General features: G+C 43.4%; 1 non-coding gene across 1 annotated transcript; it reads right to left on the bottom strand.

The window, feature by feature from the left end:
• Nucleotides 1–435: 435 nt before the first annotated feature.
• LOC121283733 lies at nucleotides 436–597 on the bottom strand. Its single transcript, XR_005944366.1, has one exon. It is a non-coding gene; the product is annotated as a U1 spliceosomal RNA (small nuclear RNA).
• Nucleotides 598–16,734: the final 16,137 nt, after the last annotated feature.

The following is a 16,734-nucleotide window of genomic DNA, read 5'->3' as shown; positions in this document are numbered from 1 at the left end:
AACATGTTTTGCAGGTGAACTCAACCTGGTTAGACATCATACACAAGCTCAGGCCTGTTTACTCTTGGCACTTACACAGACATTTTCCATGAGGGGTTACTAAATAGTGATCAGGAGCAGGAAGCCTGGATATGATTTTCCTCAGAGGCACTGAGAAAAATTCTATTACCCCTATTTCCATTGTGACTGTGGCTGAGATCTATTAACTCAGCACAGATAGAGAATTGAACCTGGGGTACTGCTGAACTACATGTTGGATTATTGTTTCTTTTCCAAATAGTGGTTCCATGTAAAAACATCATTTTCCCATTTGAAGGAAGGAGCTTTTAAACTAGTGAATTTTCTGGAGGGCCATCAGGGAGAAAATTTCGAATGGGAGAGGGCAATTAGAGGAATGGTGACGAATTGAAGAGAGGAAATTGAAGAGTGGGAGAGATTTGGAATGCAAACGCAGTCCCCCACTACCACAAATTTTGCAGTTGAGTATCCTGCATTTGGGGAAATCACAAGCGTCAGCGCACCTGAAGTGCAATGGGCTAGCCTCGTCCTGGGTGAACCACCTTCATGATCATGGCCTCTCCCCTGCCAGGTAAGTATCTGCTTGTACAGCGGGTCTTCTGCCAGGATAAAAGAGACAGATTTAGCAATGTAAATGTGGGGTGTTGGTTTATCAATAATAATCTCCAAATATACAAACTAAAGACAATGCAGTTGTTCCAGCTGACATTGCCTCAAAAACTACCCAATGTTGATGCAGTGCTCCAAACTCATTTAACCAGCAGACTGGTTACCATACTAAAATAAAAGCAAAAAACTGCGGATGCTGAAATTTTGACTAGGCACTTTACAGCCTTCCGGATTGAATATTGAGTTCAACAATTTTAGATCATGAACTCTCTCCTCCATCCCCATCCCCTTTCCGATCCTCCCCCTTTTTGTCCAATAATTTATATAGATTTTTCTTTTCCCAACTATTTCCATTATTTTTAAATATATTTCCATCCACTGTTTTATCTCTACCTTTTAGCCTATTTCGACCCCTTCCCTTCACCCCACCCCCACTAGGGCTATCTGTACCTTGCTTGTCCTGCTTTCTACCCTTAATTAGCACATTCCTTAGATAATATCACCACCTCCAACACCTCTTTGTCCTTTTGTCTATGACATCTTTTGGCTATCTCCTCCTATCACTGGCCCTCTATCCAGCTCTATCTGTCCCACCTCCCCCCCTTAAACCAGCTTATATTTCACCTCTTCTATTTTTATTTAGTTCTGATGAAGGGTCATACAGACTCGAAACGTTCACTGCGTTCCTCTCCGCAGATGCTGCCAGACCTGCTGAGTTTTTCCAGGTATTTTTATTTTTGTTTTGGTTATCATACTAACTTGGATATAAATTTGTAAACAAAGGACCTCCACTGTGTAGAATCTCAAGCATTTACAACCACCATGATAACACAGTTACTTTGTGACACCTGAGTGGCCAAGCATTATCCTATTCCATTTGCCCAGCAGGGGTTGAGCTAGGACAGATACTTTGATGCTTCATGTTCTTGTATCAAAGAGAAGCTATTTTATTCAGAGGACTGTAGTGATTTTGATTGATGATGGTTCAATGGGTCGAAGGCTCATATCATAATGACCTGGGTCAAATGACAGAGAAGTTTTGCTCTTGCTCTCCCAAATGCTAACTGAGCTGTGACGTTAGCAGGTAGCACCGGAAAGCTGCTCACGTTTTTTTAAAAATGCATCAGCTATCCTTGAAATGACGTAAAAGTGGGCTTTCGCAGAGCACATCTTTTTTTTACATAAAATGAGAGAAGGATCGCATTGTGAAAATGTATTCTTTATTCACGTATTTCATATAAAGTTTGTTAACTTGAAATTGTGCCTCTTATTGATAGTGTGTTTTCAGATCTGTTTCACAAAGGCCAGAGAACAGACAAGGCAGCATGTGTAATATTCAGGACCAGGTAATAGTTCTTTGATATGACTCCCTCATCCTGCTATCACTTAACATGATATTGGACAATATAAGGTGTACCTTGATCATGGAAAGCACAAGGTCTGTTTATGGAAGTGACCTGTGATGTTGAACCCAAGAGAACATTTAGTGACAAATCCAGAAACTAACAATAACAGGGAGAAGAATTCTAGATGAGCATTTTAAACACTCAGACACTAGTATCTTACAGTATAATTTCAGGGCCCTGGTTTACATTTATTTCTATTGCTCTCTCTTCCCTGTCTGTTTTAATTTAGTAAGCTCTGAACATTACCTGGAATACTAAGGAAAATTCCACAAGAACCAACAGGTTCTCTCTCACCAGCTGTATTTTGATTAAATTTGCTTTGGAGATAAAGATATATTACTTATCTAAAGTTAACTAACAAGATAAACGTTGGCTGGAATTTTCATGGCCTCTCTGAGAGGGGGATGGGCCAGGATAATAGTGAAAAACCCCATCAGGACAACTCCCCAGTGTGGTCCCACCTCCAGGCTAGTTTCCCCTGGGAAGGCTATCAGTGGAATCATGAACCTGCTTGCCAGAGGCAGGCAGACAATTAAAATACTTATGGCATCATTTAACAGTGATTTGTGGAGAGGGAAGCAAGTGTGCCATCATCGCAGGGGCCCCTCCTTGTCCGGAGCCCAGCAACGTTCAGAGACCACTTTGTGGCGGCAGATTGTCACCACAGCTTGCTGCACATGTGGGATAAAAGTTGTATGCGGTAAACCGTGACCAAATGCATTCATGTGGAGGCATTCCCCTTCAATACTGCTGCCTCAAAAGTTTTGGGCCTTCATTTTTCCTAGGCCTGGTTTCCTGTTCTTTTCATGAGTTCCTCCATTTTGAGGCATCTGCTCAATCTCCCTCCACCTGAGCAGTGTTCTCCTGGCTCTGTGAGGCTGCCTGCCGACCCTTACATCAGAACTTCCTGGTGGGCCCTCTGTTTAGGCCACCTGCGACTCTATTTGGTCAGCAAACATGGAGGACAGTTGTTAATTGGCTACCCACCCCTCCCCCATTAAGTCATACAGGTAGGTGGACCACTGATATGTCAGGGTTGGGACCCGGAACTGATCCCCCTGCCCATATGTTTTATAAGTCTGGAAGATTATGGCCATTATCTTTGATTTTCGCTCAACACGGATACTGCCTGACTGCTGAGCGTTTCTAGCACTTTGTGATTTTATTTCTGGTTTCCAGCATCCGCAGTATTTTCCTTTTGAGATTATTACTTGCTCCTGGTGAAACAAAAAAAAATTCGAACAAAATTTGAGCATTAGTTGCTAGAAGTTTATAAAAGTCGTTGCTGAGAAGAGAGACATGTTCCCAAAATGTTTTTCATCTTCCACTCATCAGGACAAATGCAAGAATGCCAAATTTCAAATGATCACAACCATTTATACAATAGGAGAAAAGGGTGCTGATGGTTTCCAAGTCAACTCAGATTGGCTGAGGCGTTGTCATGGAGAAAGTAGTGGGAACTATAGGCTCCCCAAGCTCTTGGGTAATTCAGAAAAGACACAAGGCTTGAACATATTCCTTTTTTCTCTAGCAGACAGATCCCTGTGTATAAATGTGTGTCACTTTTAGCAAGCGTAACTGAGCCATGTTACAAGTTCGAACGATTATCTTAAATTGGTCGTTGGTGTAGTTATTAATGCATTCAGGATTGCTGCCTAAGCGCGGAATCATATCTAACAGCAGACATTTTGTTTTGGGTTTTGCAGACACGGGCTGGTTGAGTACGGTCTGTACTCTGCCTATTACGAACAACCAAAGGAACATGCTGTTTGATTCCATCAGACAATTGAATTACCCAGGAGAACACAAGAATTAGGTGCAGGAGTAGGCTATTCAGCATCTCGAGCCTAATCCATCATTCGATAAGGTCTTAGCTGATCTGATTGTAGCCTCAACTCCACTTTTCTGTCTGTCTCCCCCCATAACCCTCGACTCCTTTGCCAATCAAAAATCTATCTAACTCAGCCTTGAAAATATTCAATGACCCAGCCTCCACTGCTCTGTGGGGAAGAGATTTCCACAGACTAACAACCCTCTGAGCGAAAAAAATATCCTCAATTCAGTGTTAAATTGGAGGCCCCCAATTTAATTATTTAAAATTCAAAATATTATTTATTTTAAATCTGTAGCCCTGATTACTGACCCACTTGCCAGAAGAAACAGCTACCACTTGCTCTAGTAATTTCTCAAGTGCTGAAGTTTTGAGTTGAGGTTGTATTTCTAGCTGATAAAACAGCCAAAATCTGCAGCTTGTAAAAAATTCTCCAAACACAGAAACTAATAGTGGCCAGCAACATAATGGGGCAGCTCCAATTTAAATCTCAGACTAAAACAACTAACTCACCCCAGAGATCATTTTGCATCCAGCACTGGAACTGAAAATTAACAACTGAAGGAGGAGCAACTTGAGAGAACCGAGGCCTTCATTATACCAGCAATAAAACATGTTGGGGAACAGACATTGAGAATATATGATAGCAATGCCATCTCAGGGACAGTCGGAAATCTAATTCAAGGTATTTGAAGTACACTGAACAACAATTGGAGCAAATCATAATGTAAACTAAAATGTGGTTAAACCTCTTTTGCGTATGACCTGTTAATCATCTTTGAGCTTCAGCATGAAATACTAAAATTTCTGCTGATGTAGAGTGACATTTCAGCTACGGGCCGAGACAAACATCAACTGCAGCTGGAGGATCATCAGCTCGGTGAGAGACGCTCTTTGGTCTGCCCGAAACTTGTTGGTCTTCCAGTACAAAGAGTTGTCCCCAACCGAGTGTTACATTCCACAGTCCAGGACTACGTGCTGAGGGATGCACTAAAGCTTGGGGGCAGCCGCCGCAAAGGTGCAATGGGGAAGGATCGCTGTCTAAGACCTTTCTGCCACAGTGCACCAAGGGACTGGGAACTGTTTAGAGCCCCTCAGCCTGTACAGCTCAAAATGAATGTCTGTAAATGATTGTAATATTCATTTATTGTATTGATGCACCTCATGATACATGTTGTAAAAGTTGAACCTGATTGTACCTTTGTGATTGTGATTTTGAAATGGTTTGGAATGTTCTTGAAGATATTTTATGAATAAAGTATATTTTTGCAAAAAAAGTGACATTTCAGCATTCAAAAATATAATATACTCAGAAAGAAGAAGGGCCTGTCTGAGAAGAGTATCAGAGAATTGGTGTTCTATTATTCAACAGTCAGTTTGACTCAGTGGGTGGGATGCTTGCCTCTAAATTAGAAAGATGAAACATCGACCTTCTTTCCAGCATCTGAACACACCACAGGATGATATTGCAGAGCAGCACTGAAGTAATGTTATATTGTTTGAGGTGCTGTTCTTCGGATAAAATGTTAAACTATGGGCTAGATTTTGTAGTGGTAATGATGGCAAAACTGTCAAAGTTCACCATCATTACTCCTTGGAAACCAGTAGAAAAGTCTGCAATCTGCACACCACAGGTAAACACAGAAATCCATTTATTGCTGTTAGTGATTCTTCGGAGACTGCACTGTTGAGGCACTCCTAGACTGAAATCAATTGGAAATCTATAAATTAACAAGGACTTCCAACTCTTATGCTCTTGCAGTTGCTTTAAAATCCTTCAAAAATGTCACATTTTGTCGAATGAGATATAACTGGATTTTTTTGCAGGCATACTAAGTTTATAATTACTGAAACAGCCCCACAGGCGCTGAAAGCCTAATTTTATATATGTTGAATGCCAAACTTTTCCATCATGATTAGAAATACCATATTTTTAAAATGGTCTATTTTTTAAAGTTTGATTTTTTTACTTCTACCTTTATCCCATCTGTATGTCCAAATCATTTATTTCACTATCTGTAAAGGTTTAAAATTAGAAGTGAATAGATTCAGTGGTTCTCATTCCTGATTTGCTGTTTGTGAGAATACTTCAATGTCATTGGCTTCTTACCCTGCTTGATAGCATCACTTCTGCTGAAAGCCTGGAGATCCCTTTGACTCAACAGCAGAAACAAACTGACATTAGGAAAGGAGAAATCCAGGCCATTACATCTTTATGGGCAATTTTCTTCGAGGTCCGCTGTGAATGCCATTGCTTCACCGCTGACCACAAAATCCAGCTCATTATCTGCCTGCTCAGACACACAAGAATAAACGTGTCTGCCATGCCAGCGCAGGCATGAAGATGTTACAGGTCGAGAATCCTTTATCCATAAATCTGAAAACCAAACACATCCAAAAACCACACTTTTTTTTTACCTCATCTGCCTATAGCGCAGGAAATCTAGTTGTTTTATCTGCCGTTTACCTTGCTATTTATGTGGTGAATATGTCAAAAATAAACTTATTACAGGCACCCTGTACTTATTATTCAGTGATACATCTTTATTTTCTAGCCATTTTGTTTACTTTAGTCTATAGCTAGCCTAGGCTTAGGCTATTGTAATGTAAGTTTATATGTGGTATCCGAAAACTGAAGTTATCCGATATCTGAAATGCATTTGGCCCTGAGGGTTTCAGGTAAAGGAGTCTTGACCTGTACAATTTTTTTAAAACTGCATTGATTTTAAAATGGAGCCTGCTGACCTGTAAGATGGCTGCTGAGGGGCACCTGACTTTTGCAACTTCAACAGCCTAGCAAACATTCTGGAAAATTCCAAATTGAATGATAATGTTTTAGTGACTGGAAGCCAGTGTTCAGTGGCGCACCACAGGGATCTTTGCTGGGTCCCCTATTATTCGTCATTTATATAAATGACATAGATGACTATGTGGGGGTAGGATTAGTAAATTTGTGGATGACACAAAGATTGGCCGGGTGGTTAACAGTGAGATTGAGTGTCTTGGGCTACAGGAAGATATAGACAGGATGGTCAAATGGGCAGATAAGTGGCAGATGGAATTTAACCTTGAAAAGTGTGAGGTGATACACTTTGGAAGGATTAATTTGACAAGGAAGCATTCAATGAATGGCATGACACTAGGAAGTTCTGAGGAACAAAGGGTCCTTAGCGTGTGTGTCCATAGATCTCTGAAGACAGAGGGGCATGTTAGTGGGGTGGTGAAAAAGACATATGGGACACTTGCCTTTATCAATCAAAGCATCGATTGCAAAAGTAGGGAGATAATGTTGAGTTGTAAAGAACCTTGGTGAGGCCACAGCTGGAGTACTGTGTGCAGTTCTGGTCGCCACATTATAGGAAGGATGTGATTGCACTGGAGGGGGTGCAGAACAGATCCACCAGGATGTTGCCTGGGATGAAACATTTAAGTTATGAAGAGAGGTTGGATAGACTTGGGTTGTTTTCGTTGGAGCAGAGAAGACTGAGGGGGCGATCTGATCGAGGTGTACAAGATTATGAGGAGCATGGACGGGGTGGATAGGGAGCAGTTGTTCCCCTTAGTTGAAGGGTCAGTCATAAGAGGACATAAGTTCAAGGTAAGGGGCAGGAGGTTTACAGAGGACGTGAGGAAAAGCTTTTTATTCGGAAGGTGGTGACGGTCTGGAATGCGCTGCCTCTGAGGGTGGTGGAGGCAGGTTGCCTCACATCCTTTAAAAAGTACCTTGATGAGCAGGTCATAACAATCAAGGCTATGGGCCAAGTGCTGTTAAATGGGATTAGGTAGGTAGGTCAGGTGTTTCTCTGGTGTTGGGGCAGACTCGATGGGCTGAAGGGCTTCTTCCACACTCCGTGATTCTATATTAATAGACAGGAGTCTCCTTTGAATGGAGGTGCCTAAACAGCACTCTTCTGTGGAATTTCACAACTGCTATTGTCAAGGTTTATTCCAAAACACAAGGACAATAAACTGGCAGAATCTCTGACTCCAGGTTTGCCATGTCACAAAGGAGAGCTATCAAGACTGAGTGTCCACAATGAAGTGCTAAAGACCCTATCTACCTTCTACTGTTTTTCAATGGCTTTTGACCATGTGACTGAAACTCCTTCAATATGAAAGACCATCATTTGCCTACCATCGTGTATTAATGCCCATTCATCATGTGATCAAAACTGTCCTCTGATTTTGAAATCCTTTTATCCAAAAACTGAGATGTGGACCAGGCAGTCTGCAAAACACCAACAACATCACAATTGCAAAGAAATGGCTGTGCCATCTTGCCTTTTCAAGACACTAGGTCTTTTAAAAGCTGCTTTCAATCTGTTTCAAACAACCCCAAGTTCACTTGTAAGAAATTGTACCTCCAGTTATAACAGCCATCATGACCTGTCTACATGACCTGCTGAACAGCATTTACTTCAAAGTTAATTCAAGTTTGATCCCAGCCATCTGAATTTACCTGAACTTCAATTCCAGAGTCAGAAAGCTCTCTCCTTCACTGGGCATTCAAAGACATGTGAAATGCTTATTATTCTGTTTGGTTCCAATATTTGTAGAAGTGAACTGCTGACTTTAACTGCGTGTTTCTTTGACATGTGTGTTATGTGATTGATGCTGTGATAGGTATGCGAATAAATAGGATTCCTCGTTTAAATCCATGAAAGTCTGCTGCTGGTGACTTTTAAATTGACCGCATACTAACGAGGGGTTCGGGAACACACATCAGCTTTATCAAATTAAACTATATTGATTATGGGCAGAAGGAAAAGGGAATTGGGGGCTTCAGTCTCTCTCTCCCCTGTCTGTAACAGTAGCATAGAACCACACTAAACATATACATCACTAGCACTATATAAAACTAACGTGCTTTACTATTTCGAGTACTTATTAAAGCTGGGTGAGATAATAAGCTGTGGGGTGGCACCAGCACTGCCTCCACAAAATCCTGCAAATCAATTGGCAGGATAGGCGCACCAGCGTCAAGTGTTCTCGCTCAGGCCAACATCCAGCATTGAAGCATTGACCACGCTCAATCAGCTCCGCTAGGTGGGCCACATCATCCGCATGCCTGACATGGGACTCCCACCTGTGACAGAGACTGTAGGTCACTCATTGGACTCTTCAGTCGCCTGAGGACTCATTTTTTGTGTGGAAGCGAGTCATCCTCAACCCCAAGAGACTGGCTAAAAAGAAGAGAAAGGCAAATGGCATGTTGACCTTTATTACAAGGGGGCTACAGTTTAAGACTGAGGAAGTCCAGTTACAATTGTACAGGGCTTTGGCAAGATCATACTTGCACAGTTTTGGTCTCCTTATCTAAGGAAGGAAATGGAGTCAGTGTAGCAAAAGGCTCTCTAGGTTGGCTCCTGGGATAAGATGATGAGAGGTTGAATAAATAGGCCCTAGCCTCTGGAATTTAGAAGAATGAAAGGTGATCTCATTGAAACTCTGAGATTCTGAGGGGGCTTGATATGCTGTGGGGTATTTCCCCCTGCTGGGGAATCTAGAACAAGGGGGCATAGTCTTGGAATAAAGGGGGGAATAATTTACAACTTAGATGAGGAGGAATTTCTTCCCTCTGAGAGTTGTGAATCTTTGGAAGTCCATGTGGATGCTCAGGCATTGAGTACATTCAGGGCTGAGACAGATAAATGTTTGGAATCTCAGAGAATCAGATGAGAAAGTGGAATTGAGGTCAGAGATCAGCTATGATCATACTGAATGGTGGACCAGGAATTGATGTGGCCTACTCCTGCTGCTATTTCTTATGTCCTTATGTTAAAGCATGTATTTTTTATTTTGTCCTTCCCCTTATCCCAGCCCCCAAATTCTTTGCATTTTGGATTTTCTCCAAGTTTTCACATACTCTGCTTTTTCTTCAAAATACAATTTGAGCTGGGCCATTTTGCACTCTTTCCACACAAAAGACAGTGAAACCTGAAAGGATATGGCAAAAGGCTGCGGATGCTGGAACAACTGAAATCTTCAAAGCTGCAATGTATAGATCATTGTTAGATAAGATTATGAAAAGTTACGGGGCAAAGGTTTGTAAATGGAGTTTAATTAGAGATCAGACATACTCTTTCTCTTTCTCTCTCTCTCCTGCGGTCGCCAGTTGTAGCACACTTTTTGACCATAAGACCAACTAATTCAGCACAAGACCAGGAATTGAACTGGGATGGTACACAGACATAAATAAAAATACCTTAAAGAACTCAGCAGGTCTGGCAGCATCTGCGGAGAGGAACACGGTTAATGTTTCGAGTCCGTATGACTCTTCAACGGGAACTAAGTAAAAATAGAAAAGAGGTGAAATATAAACTGGTTTAAGGGGGAGTTGGGACAGGTAGAGCTGGATAGAGGGCCAGTGATAGGTGGAGATAGCCAAAAGATGTCATAGACAAAAGGACAAAGAGGTGTTGAAGGTGGTGATATTATCTAAAGAATGTGCTAATTAAGGGTAGCAAGCAGGACAAGCAAGGTACAGATAGCCCTAGTGGGGGTGAGGTGGGGTGAAGGGAAGGGATCGAAATAGGCTAAAAGGTAGAGATAAAACAATGGATGGAAATACATTCAAAAATAATGGAAGTAGGTGGGAAAAGAAAAATCTATGTAGATTATTGGGAAAAAAGGGGGGGATTGGAAAGGGGGTGGGGATGGAGGACAGAGTTCATGATCTAAAATTGTTGAACTCAATATTCAATCCGGAAGGCTGTAAAGTGCCTAGTCGGAAGATGAGGTGTTGTTCCTTCAGTTTGCATTGAGCTTCACTGGAACAATGCAGCAGGCCAAGGACGGATATGTGGGCATGAGAGCAGGGTGGAGTGTTGAAATGGCAAGCGACAGGGAGGTCTGGGTCATGCTTGTGGACAGACTGAAGGTGTTCTGCAAAGCGGTCACCCAGTCTGCGTTTGGTCTCTCCAATGTAGAGGAAACCACATTGGGAGCAACGAATGCAGTAGACTAAATTGAGGGAAGTGTAAATGAAATGTTGTTTCACTTGAAAGGAGTGTTTGGGCCCTTGAACGGTGAGGAGAGGGGAAGTGAAGGGGCAGGTGTTGCACCTTCTGCAGTTGCATGGGTAGGTGCCATGGGAGGGGGTTGAGTTGTATAGGGTGATGGAGGAGTGGACCAGGGTGTCCTGAGGGGAACGATCCCTGCGGAATGCCGCCGGGGGTGAAGGGAAGATGTGTTTGGTGCTGGCATCATGCTGGAGTTGGCGGAAATGGTGGAGGATGATCCTTTGAATGCGGAGGCGGGTGGGGTGATAAGTGAGGACAAGGGGGACCCTATCACGTTTCTGGGAGGGAGGAGAAGGTGTGAGGGCGGTTGCGCGGGAGATGGGCCGGACACGGTTGAGGGCCCTGTCAACCACTGTGGGTGGATTTCCAGCATCAGCAGTTTTTTGCTTTTATCTTAGTGTTTAATTGACTGCCGCTTCTCTTCAAGGAATGCCTACCTTGAAGAAGTATTGCTCTTCTCTCCGATAGAATTTCCATATCTCTCTTTTGCCTTGTTCACCCTCATTGCTTTCCTGGAGCTTGACAAGGTGTTTACTAAAACCCGCTTTCACAGCCATATTTCCTTCCTCAGTGACTGACTCCGTCTCTGACTTACCCCATGTGGATTTCAACTGAAGTTCCATCCCTCATGTATCTAACCTACCCAGGATTACAGGTATCTCCGGGACATACAATGCTCCTCGGACTGCTGTTCTCGTCGCATTCTGAAATCCACACTCAGTGCCATGCATCGCCATATGAACACACTTGACCTCTCCCTCCAGCAGCACCGCTGCACCCTATTTCTAAGCTGCGCATGCTCCCAGTTTCATTTTAGTCTTCGTCTCATCTGACGCCTCAACAAGAAACTTTGTCTCTTTCTTTAAGGTGTAAAGGAACCCAAGCTCCAACAACTCATCGACACCAACACCTATCCAGGACCCTCCACCCCTGCCTGCCCTCTTTCACCATCCCATCTTCCAATCCCAGCCCCGGCTGTGTATTCACCATATCCCCTGACCTTCCCCTCTCCGATGCTGAATGTTCAGTGCTCAGCAAAGGATTTAGTTTCATACCCTTGCACCCTCATCTCAATGAATTTCGGGCTCGGCACGATGATGAACTCTTCTTCCGCTGCCTTCATCTCTGGGCTCACTTCTTTGGGCAGGAGTCCTCTCCCCGTTCAACGGATCCTTTACCCACCTCCAATATTCTCCCTCCACCTGGACCCCTCCCTCTGGATTCTTACCTTCTCTTGATATTTTCATTGAGAACTATCAGTGTGACATTAGTCGTCTCAATTTCTCTGCTCCTCTCACCCACTCTAACCTGTCTCTCTCTGAATGTGCTGCATTCCGTTCTCTCAGGTCCAACCCTAACTTTGTCATCAAACCCGCTGACAAGGGTGGTGCTATTGTTGTCTGGCGCACTGACCTCTACCTCGCAGAGGCTGAGCGTCAACTCGCAGACACTTCCTCCTACCTCCCCCGGACCATGACCCCACCACTGAACATCAAGCCATTATTTCTAGGACTATTACTGACCTCATCTCCTCTGGAGATCTTCATTCCACAGTTTCCAACCTCATAGTCTCCCAACCCCGGATGGCCCGCTTCTACCTCCTACCCAAAATCCACAAACAGGACTGTCCCGGCAGATTGATCGTGTCAGCCTATTCCTACCTCACGGGACTCATTTCTTGCTATCTTGACTCCATTCTCTCTCCCCTTGTCCAATCCCTTCCCACCTACATCCGTGATTCCTCTGACACCCTACATCATATCAACAATTTCCAGTTCCCTGACCCCAACTGCCTCCTGTTCACCATGGACGTCCAAACCCTCTACACCTCCATCCCCAAATGGCATAGTCTGATGGCTTTCCGTTTCTTCCTTGAACAGAGGCCCGAACAATCCCCATCCACCACTGCTCTCCTCCGTCTGGCTGAACTTGTTCTCACACTGAACAATTTCTCCTTTAACTCCTCTCACTTCCTCCAAATAAAAGATGTGGCTATGGGTACCAGTTACGGCTGTCTCTTTATGGGGTATGTGGAACATTTCTTGTTCCAGTCCCACTCCAGCCCCCTCCCACAACTCTTTCTCTGGTACATCGATGATTATTTCGGTGCTGCTTCATTCTCTCGTCTGGACCTGGAAAAATTTATTAATTTTGCTTCCAATCTCCACCCCTCCATCATTTTCACATGGTCCATCTCTGATGCTTCCCTTCCCTCCCTTGAACACTCTGTCTAATTTTTTGGTGATAGACTGTCCACCAATATTCATTACAAGCCTACTGACTCCCACAGCTACCTGAACTACAGCTCCTCACACTCTGCTTCCTGTAAGGACACCATCCCATTCTCTCCATTCCTTTGCCTTCGTCGCATCTGTTCTGATGATGCCACTTTCAAAAACAGTTCCTCTGACATGTCTTCCTTCTTCCTTAACCGAAGTTTTCAACTCATGGTGGTTAACAGGGCCCTCAACCGTGTCCGGCCCATCTCCTGCGCATCCACCCTCACACCTTCCTCTCCCTCCCAGAACCATGATACGGTCCTCCTTGTCCTCACTTATCACCCCAGCAGCCTCCGCATTCAAAGGATCATCCTCCGCCATTTCCGCCAACTCCAGCGTGATGCCATCACCAAACACATCTTCCCTTCATGCCCCCGGTAGCATTCCACAGGGATCATTCCCTCCGGGACACCCTGGTCCACTCCTCCATCAACCCCTACACCTCAACCCCCTTCCATGGCATCTTCTCATGCCACCACAGAAGGTGCAACACCTGCCCCTTTACTTCCCCTCTCCTCACCGTCCAAGGGCCCAAACACTCCTTTCAAGTGAAGCAGCATTTCACTTGCACTTTCCTCAATTTAGTCTACTGCATTCGTTGCTCCCAATGTGATTTCCTCTACATTGGAGAGACCAAACGCAGACTAGATGACCGCTTTGTAGAACACCTTCGGTCTGTCCGCAAGCATGAACCAGACCTCCCCGTCGCTTGCCATTTCAACACTCCACCCTGCTCTCATGCCCACATGTCCATCCTTGGCCTGCTGCATTGTTCCAGTGAAGCTCAACGCAAACTGGAGGAACAGCACCTCATCTTCCGACTAGGCACTTTACAGCCTTCTGGACTGAATATTGAGTTCAACAATTTTAGATCATGAACTCTCTCCTCCATCCCCACCCCCTTTCTGATCCCCCCCCTTTTTTTCCAATAATTTATATAGATTTTTCTTTTCCCACCTATTTCCATTATTTTTAAATGTATTTCCATCCATTGTTTTATCTCTACCTTTTAGCCTAATTCGATCCCTTCCCTTCACCCCACTTGTCCTGCTTTCTACCCTTACTTAGCACATTCCTTAGATAAAATCACCACCTTCAACACCACTTTGTCCTTTTGTCTATGACATCTTTTGGCTTTCTCCATCCATCACTGGCCCTCTATCCAGCTCTACCTGTCCCCCCTTAAACCAGTTTATATTTCACCTGTTTTCTATTTTTACTTAGTTCTGTTGAAGAGTCATACGGACTCGAAACGTTAACTGTGTTTCTCTCTGCAGATGCTGCCAGACCTGCCGAGTTTTTCCAGGTATTTTTATTTTTGTTTTGTTTTTCCAGCATCTGCAGTTCTTTGCTTTTATCATGGTACAGGGACATTCTCCCTGAAGTGTCAAGAGATTTCATTGTAAAGCTGCACGTCCCCCGAGGATGGATGATAGGTAAGTGGTTTGATCTCGTTGTTACAATCAAGAAAAGCATGATCACACTGCAGCTCCCATTTTTCTTTACTTTTCCTTTGGTTCCTTTTTTTCCCCAACAGACATTTGTTTTAATAGGAAACACAGCAGGAGAGCAAATCTCCAGCCTAGATACAATCCGCAGTTGCAGGTCGTTCTTTCCCAATATATTATAATTTGCATAACCCTTTTATTCCACACCTCCCTTAATTATTGACTACATCTTTGCTAATATTTCTCTCTACAGGTTTTTACATATACCTGAAACAGACATTGAGCTGCGGAGGATTTATCTGACTCAATTCTCATTATTAGTGGGAAGCGTGCGAGGTGGCTCTTTCCTCCATTGTCTCTGTTATTTGTGATATTTGATTGAAGATGTGAGCCATCCCCAGTCCCTCATGTTGCACTTTGACCTTAATTTAATTGCACGGCTCCTATCTGCCCATGAATTTAACACCACTCCCTCTGAATGGTGGACCAGGCATTGATATGGCCTACTCCTGTTATTTCTTATGTCCTTATGTTACTATCTCCCTCTTTCTCACCCACAGTTGTTCCCTTTTACCTTGCTCTGTCTTAATGACGATTACCCAAATCATTGTTTTCTGAAGGTCCAGTTCATTTTGGCCAGCGACTGAATAAAAGGGCGGTTATGGGAGGCAAATCGTGGTGTTCGTTTCCTGACAACATTATTTTATTGGGACAAGAAACTATTAGTTAAATAGTAAAAAAAGTAAAGTAAAAAACTGTAGATGCTGGAAATCCAAAATAAAAACAAAAATAAAATATCTGGAAAAACTCAGCAGATCTGACAGCATCTGCGGAGAGGAACACAGTCAACGTTTCGTGCAGAGTTGCTGAAAAGCTGTCTCATGATGTAGCAATGGAAGAGCTGCTGAAGTGATTGGACAGGAAATCGCCAACAGAGGAATTTCTGCCTTCTCGTTGGTGGAAATATTGCAATGTTTAAAGTTACATTTATAAAGCTTGACCTTCTGCTGGAAGTTGCTCCAGATGCCCTTCTCTGTAACAAAAGTAAAATACTGCGGTTGCTGGAAATCTGAAATAAAAACAGAAAATGTTGGAAATACTCAGCAGGTCAGGCAGAATCTGTGGGAGAGAGAAACAGAGTTAATGCTTCAGACCTATGGTCTTTCATTGGAAATGGAAAAAGGAACATGACAGGTTTTAAGCAGTTTAGAGGCAGGGGGAGGGGGAGAAATAGTCAATGCAATAGTGTGGAAGGCAGGAGAGATTAAATGACCAAAAGAATGATGATACAAGGGAAAAGGAGGTGGTAATAGGACCAGAAACAAAAGGTAGGTCTAGGAGAGGTGTAAATGGGTATAACAGAATCATCATTAGCAGCTGCTGTTGAAAAATAGGAGTAGCGGTTATAGCCTGAAGTTGCCAAACTCAACTGTAATGGCTGTAAAATGCCTAAACCAAAGTCAAGGTGGTGTACCACAAGTTTCCGTTGAGCTTTGCTGAACTTTGTAAGAAGCTGAGGTTAGAGTGTGGTAGAGAATTAAAATGACAGGTAACCCAATGCTTCATGGTCCACTCTTAAGTATGGGAGCACAGCATTAGGATTAATTGTTTTTTTTGAACTTTTTAAATTCATTCATGGGATGTGGGCATATTATCCCCCTTCCCAATTGTCCTAGAGAAGGTGCTAATTTTCTTAATAAATCTGAGGCTGAGACTTTCCCGCCCCATCAGGGGTGGGACCCGCCTTGGGTGATGTGGTGCCCCAGCCAGAAGTCCATTGACTTGCGGCATGACCGGAAGATCCCGGCAGCGGGCAGGTGCGGAAAATCCCGCCCTGAGTGATTTGCTCGGCAATTTCAGGGAGAACATCAGATTGCTGTGGGTCTGGGGTCAGATATCAGTCAGATTAAATAAAAACAGTCACTCCCTGAAGGACATTAGTAAACCAGATGGTTTCTTACAACAATGTGGTAGTTTCACAGTCATTTACTGATGCTAGCTTTTTATTCCAGATTTATTTAATTAGTTGAATTTATATTCCCCAGCTACTGTGGTGGAATTTGAACCCGAATCATTAGTCCTGGCCTCTGGATAACTCACCTAGTGACATAACCATTATGC

The sequence above is a fragment of the Carcharodon carcharias genome, chromosome 10 (genome assembly GCF_017639515.1).
Source record: "Carcharodon carcharias isolate sCarCar2 chromosome 10, sCarCar2.pri, whole genome shotgun sequence".
NCBI classification, from domain to species: Eukaryota; Metazoa; Chordata; class Chondrichthyes; order Lamniformes; family Lamnidae; genus Carcharodon; species Carcharodon carcharias.
The sequence above is the reverse complement of the archived record's forward strand: the minus strand, read 5'-3'. Positions and strand labels throughout refer to the sequence as shown.